The 8814-nt window shown below is 43.2% G+C and overlaps 1 protein-coding gene across 2 annotated transcripts in view; it reads right to left on the bottom strand.

Annotated features, from left to right (window-relative positions):
• Positions 1–5824, bottom strand: part of ZFP1 (ZFP1 zinc finger protein) — a 25534-nt gene extending 19710 nt beyond the window's left edge. Inside the window, exon 1 of one of the 2 annotated variants that reach the window (XM_017530576.2) lies at positions 5539–5824. The gene's annotated coding sequence lies outside the window, so the exon portion shown is untranslated. The remainder of the gene's footprint in view (positions 1–5538) is intronic. The other variant, XM_017530575.2, reaches the window with a different exon arrangement.
• Positions 5825–8814: the final 2990 nt, after the last annotated feature.

Genomic DNA, 8814 nt, shown 5'->3' with positions numbered 1-8814 from the left:
AAAAAAAAAAAAAAAAAAAAAAAAAAAAAACGAAAAAAAAAACATGTAACTCAAATTCCAAGAGGAGAAAAGAAGTATTTTAAGACATAATGGGCAAGAATTTTCCAAAAATAGTAATATCAAACCACAGGTCCAAGAAGCACAATTTATCCGAACAGGGAAAATACAAAAAACTAAATTCAAACAAAAACACACATGGAAACACTGTATCCAAACCACTGAAAACTAAAGTTAAAGTCTTCAAGGTAGCCAGAGGAAAAAAGGCATATTATACGTAGAAAAATCAAGATAATGAATCATAGCCACCTTCTCATGAGAAACTATATAAGCTAGAAAACAAAGCAGTGACATCCTTAAAGTGCTTTAAGAGCAACAAACAAAGCAACTAAAGCAAGAGAACTATTAACTCAGAATTCTGTACTCAACAAAAACATCTTTCAAAAATGACAGTGAAATAAAAAACCTTTTCAAACAAAAAAAATAGCAAATTCATTATCAGTAGACCTGTACCAGAAGAAATGTTTAATGAAGTTCTTTAAATAGAAGAAATATGATATCAAAAACCTGAATCTACACAAATAAATGAAAATTTCTTGAGAATGCTTAAAATCAGGATAAATATAATACTTTTTCTTGCTTTTAATCACTGTAAAAGATTATCTAAAGCAAGAATAGCAGCACAGTTTTGTGGCTTTACAGCATGTGTCAATATGCCGTAAAATGTATGACAACAATAACACAGAAGACGGGAGGATGAAATTGGGAGTGTACTGATATAAGTATACCTACATAAAACAGTATGATAATCTTTAAAGTTTCAATCAACTTTAGGGCAACAACCAAAAACTTTAAATGTTTACAAATACACAGTAAGACAACTGTGGAGATAAAATGTAATTATAAAAAAGACCCACTAAGCCAAGAGTAGAAAAAAAGAAAAATAGAAACAAAGACCAAATGAGAAAAATAGGAAAAAAAAAAAAAAAAAAAAAAAACAAAAAAAAAAACAAAATAAAAAAAAAAAAAAAAAAAAAATATTAAATATAAAAGTAAGTTGCTACTTGGATGAGAAACAATATTAAAAATATATTCCAAGGGTCACATTTCCCCAGCCTTGAAAATATCCGAAAATGGAGATAAGAGAGAAAAATAGGAAAAAAAAAAACAAAAAAACAGCAAGATGGTAGATTTTGATACAACTATATCAACAAATTGGTATAAACACACCAATTAAATGATAGAGGTCAACTTATATGAAAAAAACAAGATGACGCCATGTGCTATCTATAAACAATTTTGTTTTAAATATAAAAACATAGCCTCATTTAAATTAAAAGGATGATCAGTTGTAGGAGTCAGGAAATTAAAAAAAAAAAAAAAGATAATGAAAAAACAGGGTCTGGCACAGTAGCTCATGCCTGTAATCCCAGAACTTTGAGAGGCAAAGGTGGGTGGTCTGTTTGAGCCCAGGGGTTTGAGACAAGCCTAGGCAATATGGCAAACCTCATCTCTACAAAAAATACAGAGTGTGGCGGTGCATACCTGGAGTCCTAGCTACTCAGCAGGCTGAGACAAAAGGATAAGGGTGCACACCTGGAGTTCTAGCTGCTCTGGAGGTTGAGGCAAAAGACCTCGAATCTTAGCTACTAGGGAGGCTGAGGCAAAAGGTTTGAGGTTGCAGTGAGCCGTGACTGAACAAGTGCACTCCAGCTTGGGCAACAGAGAGACCCCGTCTCAGTCAATCAAGGAAGAGTCTACTATCAACAGCCCAACATTTATTCAAATACACATGAAACAGTTACCCAGACAGATCATCATATCCTCGAACTTAAACCATAACAGGCATGGCACAGTGGTTCCCACCATAAAGCCCTTTTGGAGGCCAAGGCCAGCAGATCACTTGAGACCAAAAGTTTGAGACCAGCCTGGCCAACAAGGCAAAACCCTGTCTCTACTAAAACAAAAGGAAACAAAAATACAAAAACAAACCACAATAAATTTAAAAGAACTGAAATTTGTAACATAGCATTCTGACCAAATCAGAATTAAACTATAAATCAATAATATTAAAAGATCTGGAAAATCTCCAAAGACATGGAAATTAATCAATACAATCTGAATAACTAAAGGGTAAAAAATGAAGTTGCAAAAGAAGTTAAAAAAAATTAGAATTGAATGGTAATGAAAATACAACATAAAGGTTGGGCACGGTGGTTCACGCCTGTAATCCCAAAACTTTGGAAGGCTGAGGTGGGTGGATCACTCAAGGTCAAGAGTTCAGGACCAGCCTGGCCAACAGGGTGAAACCCCCATCTCCACTGAACATACAAAAATTAGCCGGGCATGGTGGCAGGTGTCTGTAATCCCAGTTACTCAGGAGGCTCAGGTGGGAGAATTGCTTGAAATGGGGAGGTAGAGTTTGCAGTGAGTAGAGATTGCGCCGCTGTACTCCAGCTTGGGTAACAGAGCGAGACTCTGTCTCAAAAAAGAAAAGAAAAGAAAAAAGCTGGACTCAGTGGCTCACGCCTATAATCCCAGCACTTTGGGAGGCCGAGGTGGGGGGAACACGAGGTCAAGAGATCGAGACAATGCTGGCCAACATGGTGAAACCCTGTCTCTACTAAAAATACAAAAATTAGCTAGGCATGGTGGGGCATGCCTGTAATCCCAGCTACTTGGGAGGGTGAGGCAGGAGAATCGCTTGAACCTGGGAGGTGAAGGCTGCAGTTAGCTGAGATTGCAGCACTGCACTCCAGCCTGGTGACAGAGTGAGACTCCATCTCAAAAAAAAAAAGGAAAAACATAAAATTTTGAGTGATGTGGCTAAAGTAGTATTTAGAGGAACAGTTACATTAATAAACTGTTTCTTTTAAAAAAGAAAGGTTTCAGCTGGACATGGTGGCATGCACTTGTCCCAACTACTTGAGAGGCTAAGGAGGGAGGATCGATTAAGCCCAGGAGATCAGTGCTAAAGTAAGCCATGTTCACGCCACTGTACTCCAGCCTGAGTTACAGAGCAAAACTGTCTCCAAAATAAAAAAAAAGAGCAAGAAAAAAAAGGAAGAAGAGAGGAGGAAGGAGGAGAAAGAAGGAGGTGGAGGATGAGGAAGAAGAATTTCAATTAATTGCCTCAGCTTTCATCTTACTAAATCAGAAAGGAAAAAAACAGGGAATTAAACCCAAAGCAAGCATATGGAAGGAAATAATAAGGAGCAGAAATCACTAAAACTGAAAACAGGCAAGTAATTGAGAAATGTAATAAAACCAAAAGCCAGTTATTTGAAAAGATCAATAATGTTGAGAAACTGCTAGGCAAACTGGCCAAGAAAACAAAAAGGACACACAGTAACCAATGTCTAGAGTTTCAGGAGACACTATTACAAATACTAGACATTACAAAGAGTGAATCTTTTGATAATAAAAATAGATACAAGCTCAACTAGTCAAGAATAAATAGGTGGGGGAGAAATCCCAAATACACAAAATAAGTGGGAAATACCAACACATATAAGGGAAAAAAATAATAGCAAAGAGATTTTATCTCCATTAGCAGTAAAACACTACAAAATTATTAAAAATATATATATTTTACCACGATTATAAAATGTTGCTGGGGGTGAAAAACCAAAAAGGACTGAAACAAATGGTAAGGAGTATGAGAAGACCCATAAAGGTATCAGTTCCCCCTAATTTAACCTAACCACTAACCGGATCACATTAAAAATATCAACACTTTTTTTTTTAAATACAATTGATCCTCAAGTACAGTCATGAATCACTTAATGACAGAGATAGGTTCTGAGAAATGTGTCATTATGCAATTTCGTCGTGTTAACATCACAGAGTGTGCCGACACAGATGTCAGTATAGACCACTACACACCTAGCCATACACCTATTGCTCCTAGGCTACAAACCTGAGGAGCTTGTTACTGTACTGAATACTGTAGGAAGCTGTACCACAATGGCAACTATTTGTGTATTTAAACATAGAAAAGGTACAATCGGCCGGGCACAGTGGCTCACGCCTGTAATCCCAGCACACTGGAGGCCAAGGCAAGAGGATTGCTTGAGCCCAGGAGCTTGAGACCAGCTTGGGCAACCTAGTGAGACCTCCTCTCTATCAAAAATTTAAAAAATTAGCTGGGCATGGTGGAGGGCATGGTGGCAGGCACCTGCAGTCCCAGCTACTCGGGAGGCTGAGGTGGGAGGATCCCTTAAGCCCTGGAGATGCAAGCTGTGATCGCACCACTGCACTCCAGTCTGGGTGACACAGTGAGATCCTATCCCCCCCCAAAAAAAATTGAGAAAGAAAAAGAAATGTACAATAAAAAATATAGCCGGGCGCGGTGGCTCAAGCCTGTAATCCCAGCACTTTGGGAGGCCGAGGCGGGTGGATCACGAGGTCAAGAGATCGAGACCATCCTGGTCAACATGGTGAAACCCCGTCTCTACTAAAAATACAAAAAATTAGCTGGACATGGTGGTGCGTGCCTGTAATCCCCGCTACTCAGGAGGCTGAGGCAGGAGAATTGCCTGAACCCAGGAGGCGGAGGTTGCGGTGAGCCGAGATCGCGCCATTGCACTCCAGCCTGGGTAACAAGAGTGAAACTCCGTCTCAAAAAATAAAAATAAAAATAAAAATTAAAAATAAAAAAATATATAGTATTACAATCACATGGGACCACCATTTTACATGAGGTCCCTCGCTGACAGCCACACAATTAAATAGAGCGTGCCTGCACCAAAATCATGGGAAAACTTTCGTATTTCAAAGTAGTGAAGACTTTTGGGTGCCAAAAACGGAAAGAACAGAAAATTCCATCCGAGAGAAATTCAAAACGTGCACATAGCAAAATCTACCGGCGAGTAAAATCAAAAGATAAAGAAAAAAATTGCTGCTGCTCATAAAGTAGCACTGGGTTGTGAGACCTCGGGGAAATCATTTCTCCCTTCTGACCCTCTGGTGTTCCTAGGGTTGGGACGGAGATGACAACGGCGGAAGTCACGGGGTGGAGGCGAGGATCAAGAGGACAGACACCTCACTAAAGACTCCCTGACAAAGGGATCACGGCGCTCCTTCACCACCGGCACCTGCCCAGGATCCCAGACCTCCCTCCAACCCGCAAGGCTCTGGGCATAGGGGCGTGGCCAGGTGTCTGGCCCCGCCCCCGCCCCGCCCCGCCCCGCCGGGGCCTGGTCCTGGGAGCGCGCGCCCGCTGGGGCTTCCGGACTCGCTCCCGCGCGGCCCGAACCCCTCATTGCCTGTCTGAGGCGCATCTTCTGACAAAGAGAAGAAGGCGAAGCCTCGCAGCCGCCTCCCTTCCGTCGTCCACGCCCTCGCACGTTCAGCCAGGCCTGCCCCGCCGGCCCCGCTCGGAGGAGGACGCTGGGCAACCTCGGACACCGCCCTGAGGGTCACCGCCGCCTACGAGTCGCCGAAGTTTGGGCTCTCACCCTGCGCGGGCACGAGCCCATCCCTCATCTCTTTCCCCTCGGCCCCAGGCCGCGCGGAGCTACCTGGAAGCCCCCCTCGTACCTGAAGGGGCGCAGCCTCCACTCCTGGCCCAGTGCCACAGCGGGTCACGGCGCGGGCTGGTGAAGACGCGCGGAGACGGGGGCTCTGTCACCCACTCGCGGCTGGTGGTGGGGGAAGGGCGGCCACCGGCGCGTTCGCAGCACTGCACATGCGCAGATACAGGGGCGCGCGCCGTTCCCAGGGTCCTCGGAGGGGTGGGCCGTCGACGCTGCGGACTACGCTTCCCACAAGCCTCCGGGGCCACGGCGTTAGGGACTCTCAGGAAAGTCTACTCTTTGTTAGGAGGTCTGATGAGCTGACCAAAATAATCCCTTGGCCTGCGCTGTTTCTTTTTCAGAGTGAGTCGTGAATCACAATTCACCACCTCCCCCTTAAATACAACAACTTGGCTTTTAAACATTACACAAATCTGTAATTGTATTTAAATTAGAATATATGTAGAAAATTAAAGAAGACAGTATCCATAATTTCTATTCTAAAGATAACTGCGGGTAACGTTAAGTTCGCACTTTGATTTTTTTTGTTTCTGTTACAAAACTGGACATAAAGGTATCATGTGCTGCAACTAGCTTTTTGGCCTTTTTTCCCGTGTCACATTATTGAGGTATAGTGGATCTATGTATTTAAAGTGTACAATTTGTTATATACATCGGGAAATATTTACCATAATCAAACTAACATGTGCATCACCTCACAGTTACTATTTTTTTTTTTTTTTTGGCTAATGAGAACAGACAAAAGATCTATCTTCTTAGCAAATTTCAAGTATACAGTATTGTCAACTATTGTCACATAGTTGTGCATATCTCCAGAACTACGCCTGTTGCATAACAGACTGTGTACCCCTTGGCCACCATCTTCCCACTTCCCCTTCACCCTCGGTTCCTTTTATCCTTTATTTTTAGAACAGTTTTAGGTTCTCAGCAAAATTTGAGCAGAAAGTATATTGAATTCCCTTATAAACCTTGTCCCTGCAGCACACATAACCTCCCCAAAGTTAATATCCCACACCAGAACAGTGTATTTGTTAAAACTGGTGAACCTACAGTTAAATATTACTAGCACCTGGCCAGGCTCACTAGCTCACACCTGTAATCCCAGCACTTTGGGAGCCTGAGACCAGCAGATAGCTTGAGCCCAGGAATTCAAAACCAGCCTGGCCAACATGATGAAACTTCATTTCTACACAAACATACAAAAAGTAGCCTGGCATGGTGGCACACTCCTGTAGTCCCAGCTACTCGGGAGGCTGAGCGGGGAGGATCGCTTGAGCCTGGGAGACTGAGGTTGCAGTGGGGGAAGATTGTGCCACTGCACTCCAGCATGGGTGACTCTGTCTTAAAAAATATAAATTTTTAAAATATCATTGGCACCTAAAGTTCATAGCTTACATTAGTGTTCACTTTTGATGTTGTACATTCTATGGGTTTTGACAAATGCGTGGAACCATTACAGTATCGTACAGAATAGTTTCACTGCCCCCCAAAAATCATCTGTGCTCCACTTACCCATCCATCCCACAACCCCTGGAAATCTCTGATATTTTTACTGTCTCCATAGTTTTGCCTTTTCCAGGTTGTCATATAGTTGGAATCATACATAGGTTGCTTTTTCAGATTGGCTTCTTTCACTTAGCAATATGTATTTAAGTTTCCTTCATGTCTTTTCCTGGGCTTTTTTCTTTTTTTCTTTTGTTGGAGTGAGTGCCACGATCATGGCTCACGGCAGTCTCCACCTCCTGGGCTTAAGTGACCTTCCAAGTTCAGCCTCCTGAGTAGCTGAAACTGCAGGTGTGCACGGCCATGCCTGGCTAATTTTTTGTATCTTTTTTTGTAGAGATGGGGTTTTGCCATGTTGCCCAGGCTCATCTCGAACTGGGCTCAAGAAATCCTCCTCCCTTGGCCTCCCAAAGTACCCGGCGTGAGCCACTGTGCCCAGCCTCATTTCTTTTTAGTGCTGTATAATATTCTATGGTCTGGATGTACTAGTGTTTTAAATCCATTCACCTACTGAAGATACCTTGGTTGATGCTCTAAACATCTGTGTGCAGGTTTTGTATGGATATAAGTTTCTAATTCTTTTGGGTAAATAGCATGGTTGCTGGATTGCATGGTAACAGTATGTTAGTGAGACAGGAGTGTTCCCTGGACTCCTTCACTGGACTTAACGACAGAGGTGTGACTAACTTAGCCGCTGCACTAAAACCCCTTATGGGAGAGGGAGCATGCAGGCAAGTGGATGCCAGGGCCAGGGCGAGCACCTCTGGGCTCTGGCCCCATGGTAGCATTTACAGGTGTGTTACAATTAATGCTCTTTTAGCAGTTACCATCCACGGATGGCTAAGTGTTAACCAGCTCAGTGGAGAGTCAGGGTGACAGTCTTTTACACCCTGCCCTCTTGATACCTGGGTCCTTGTCTGGGCATCCAGAATCAAGTCACATGGACTTGAAGAATGGTGGATGGGGAAGTTTTATTGAGTGAGGGAGGTGGCTCTCAGCAGGATGAAGGGCTGGAAAGGGGATGAACTGGGAAGATAATCACCCCCTGGAGTTCTGCTGTCCTGGCCAAATTCCTCTCCAACCATCCAGCTGCCTCTTCAACATTCAGATGCTTCTTCTCTTCCCTCCTCTGCCGCCCTGCTCTGCCACTCTTCTGTTTGTGGAGCCTAGGATTTGGGGCTTTTATGGGCACAAGATAGAGAGCAGGGTGGGCCAGAGTGGTCTTGGAAAAGGCAACATACAGGGGTGGAAACAAGAACGCCTGTTCTCGTTTATGGCCGCGGGTCCAGGCTTGAGGATGGAGCCCTAGCCATGGACCCCGCCCTCCTCCCTCCTGTGCATGTCATTAGTTTTGTAAGACACTGCCAAAACTGTCTTCCAGACTGGCTGCGTCATTTGGCATCCACCAACAATGCATAAGAGTTCCTGTTGCTCCAAATCCTCACCAGCATTTGTTGTCAGTGTGCTGACTTTTGGCCATTCTAATAGCTCGCTTTTAATTAAAATGAGAGCCTCAAACAGGTTCATAGAAAACTGTTTACACCAATGTTCATAGCAGCATTATTCACAATATCCAAAGGTGGAGACAACCTAAGTGTCCATCAGCTGATTAAAGATACAGTGTATTATTATTCAGCCATATCAAAGAGTGATGTTCTGGTACTTGCTACCATGTGATGAAAACTTGAAAATACACTAAGTGAAACAAGCCAAGCTATGATTGTGCCACTGCACTCCAGCCTGGGTGATAGAATGAGAAAATGCTTCTTAAAAAAAA

This window comes from Cebus imitator, unplaced genomic scaffold, assembly GCF_001604975.1.
Source record: "Cebus imitator isolate Cc_AM_T3 unplaced genomic scaffold, Cebus_imitator-1.0 Scaffold66, whole genome shotgun sequence".
Lineage (NCBI taxonomy): Eukaryota > Metazoa > Chordata > Mammalia > Primates > Cebidae > Cebus > Cebus imitator.
This window is presented reverse-complemented; position numbering and strand designations above follow the sequence as displayed.